This window comes from Leucoraja erinacea, chromosome 34, assembly GCF_028641065.1.
Source record: "Leucoraja erinacea ecotype New England chromosome 34, Leri_hhj_1, whole genome shotgun sequence".
Taxonomy (NCBI): Eukaryota; Metazoa; Chordata; class Chondrichthyes; order Rajiformes; family Rajidae; genus Leucoraja; species Leucoraja erinaceus.
In genome coordinates this window covers 4972210-4975465 of record NC_073410.1, presented here as the reverse complement: position 1 = coordinate 4975465, position 3256 = coordinate 4972210, and positions in this window count along the sequence as shown.

The following is a 3256-nucleotide window of genomic DNA, read 5'->3' as shown; positions in this document are numbered from 1 at the left end:
AGCACAGAAATAGGTCCGTTGACCCACAACGGTCCACATTCCTCTATTTCCTGCACAACCATGTGCCTAACCGAAAGCATCGTAATCGCAACTATCCCATCTGCTTCCACCACCTTCTGTGGTAGTGCGTTCCAAGCCAGAGGGGAGGGTGTGGAACGCAGATTCTGTGTGCAGGAGTATCTTGCCACCACTTGCTTTTCAGGCAATTATTGGAAACCGGCCATTTGGCCCCGAGCATTGTGTCTGATAATCTGATGCCTGGAATTGCCCTCTGTTATCAGTTATAAAACAAGACTAATCAATTTGCCTGGAACGATTTGAGTGCCACAGTGGCATGATGTAGCGCTGAGTAGCTGGGACTCAGTGCTGATCTTGGGTGCTGTTTGTGCTAAGTTTGCAAATTTTATTAGCTTTAAGGGGAAGGGGCTCATGTTGTCGACCTCCCCGTGGTGAGCCTTGTCAACAGACCTCGGTCAGGTGAGCGACAACAAACAGAGACAGCAGCAGTGCCGCAGCTTGGTGCCAACCTGGAGTGTGCGCCCATTTTAGGGCGGGCACCTACGAATGTCGAACCGAATGGCATCACCCTGCTGCAGCTTCTGCTGCCTCAAACGCAAAGAAGGAGAAGAGAGGGGAAGGTTTAAAGGAGATGTGCTGAGGCAGGTTTTTACACTGAAACTAGTGGGTGCCTGAAGCAGCTGTCAGGGCTGGTGATGGAAGCAGATATAATAGCGGCTTTTGGACAGGAACATGGATATGCAGGGAATGGCTGGATATGGATCACGCACAGGCAGAGGAGATTAATTTAACTTAGTATCATGTTCGGCGCAGACATTGTGGGCCGAAGTGCCTGTTCTGTACTGTGCTTTTCTCCCTGTGACTGAATGGGAGCTTTCTCACACATCTCAAAAACCTTCCGGTATATGATACAGATACAAGGATCACAAAGGTGTAGAGGGATATGGGCCAAATGCAGGCAGGTAGGATGAGCATAGATAAGGTGTCTAGGTGGACATGTTGGGCCGAAGGGCCTGCTTCTTTGCTGTGGGACTCAATTCAGTTGGATTGACCACCATTAAATCACCACTGGTATGCAAGTGAAAGGCATTGCAGGTAGACACAAAACGCTGGAGTAACTCAGCGGGACAGGCAGCATCTCAGGAGAGAAGGAATGGGCGATGTTTCGGGTCGAGACCCTTCTTCAGACTGACCCGAAACGTCAGCCATGTCTGCCTATCCCGCTGTTACTCCAGCATTTTGTGTGTACCTTACATTTTAACCAGCATCTGCAGTTCTTTCTTACACATGGAAGGCATTGCAAATGGGGCACTTTATGGTCTAAAGGGCCAGTTTGTGGGTATATGGGTGATTGGTAGATTTGACCATTGGCACCCTCCGACACTAATCCATTTTATTCTCTCCTCATTCCTATCCACTGTCCCCAGTTTTTACACTCACCTACATTAACCTACTAACTCACAAGTCTTTGAGATCCTGGGGAAGGTTCAGGAAATTGGGAATTTGGGAAGCAGAGGCCACACCACTTACCTCAACTAATCACTAAATACATTATACTTAAAGCCAAGCGCCGTTAATGTCTCACAAGCACTTCCCTCCTCTCCATCGACAGTATCTATGTGAGCTGTTGGCTCAAGAAGGCGCCATTCATCATCAAGGATTCTCACCATCCAGGACATGCCTTCATCTCACTGCTACCATCAGCAGGGACCACAGAAGTCGTGTAGTACCACTTTTAGGAACAGCTGTTTTCCTACAACTATAACAATGATAATAAACTTCACTTGACTCGACTTGAACTTAAACGTTTAAGTTAAAATGCCTGCCTGTGCCTAAGATGTTGTTTAACATTACTGGAAGATGCAGTGATTTTGTGCCTGTTTCTGGGTTGACAAGTCGGGGCAGATTCATGAGTTGGAGAAATCGCATTCGTGTAGTTAACTAAATCCAGAATTTAACAAGAATAAAAGGCAGCCTCAGCAACAATAATGATTAACCTACAAAACTGCAAACATTCATGTGCTGTCAAGTTGCCCTTTAGGGAAGGCACACATGTACGTTCCTTATTCGACAGATTCCAGATCAAACAAGGTGTTGCCACAATTGCCTCACCATGCCAGGACCGATCAGGAATGTGCCATTAATGTTGTTAATCAAGGACATCAACAAGCGTAAGAGAAAGTGTTCCATCCCAAAATTACAAACCATTTGCCAGGATAAGTAGAAACACAGAACTGCAGATGCTGGTTAATACACAAAACGATACAAAGTGCTGGAGTAACTCAGCAGGCCATAAATTCTAGGAGCAGAATTTGGCCCATCAAGTCTACTCCATCATTCAATAATGGCTGATCTATCTTTCCCTCTCATCCCAATTCTCCTGACTTCTCCCCATAACCCCCGACACCCGTATTAATCAAGAATATGTCAATCTCCGCCTTTAAAATATCCATTGACAGCCTCCACAGCCGTCTGTGGCAATTAATTCCACTAATCAGGCACTCACTGATCTCAAGCTGATGAGACCATCATAGAGCCTAGTTTTCACTATCTTGTGTCGTTCTGCAGATAACTACTTAACCTGGCAAAAGGATACTAAGTACTGGAGTAACTTAGCAGAAGGTAGACAAAAATGCTGGAGAAACTCAGCGGGTGATGCAGCATCTATGGAAATAGGCAACGTTTCAGGTCGAGACCCTTCTTCAGACTGATGTGATGTTTGTGTATTAACCAGCAGTAACTTAGCAAGTTAGTCAGCAACTCTGGAGAACATGAAGAGGTGATGTTTCGGGTCAGGACCCTTCTTCACCTGTCCGTGTTCTCCAGAGATGCTGCCTGACCTGCTAAGTTATTCCAGTAGGTACACAAAAGTGCTGGAGAAACTCAGCGGGTGCAGCAGCATCTATGGAGCGAAGGAATAGATGCTGCTGCACCCGCTGAGTTTCTCCGGCATTTTTGTGTACCTTCGATTTTCCAGCATCTGCAGTTCCTTCTTGAACAAATTATTCAAGTACTTTGTGCCATTTTGCCATCTTAAGTAGTTGTCTGTAGAACGACACCAGATGGGGCAAACTGTAGCTCTGTGTATGATGGTCCCTATCAGCTTGAGAACAGAGCCAGCAGACACCAGTTTTTTGCAGTAACACGGTGGAGGCATCGGTCGCTGACTATGAATAAAACCAGATGCAATTAATTATTTTTTTAATTGTAATGTACAATAAATGTGCAGTTTGATTCC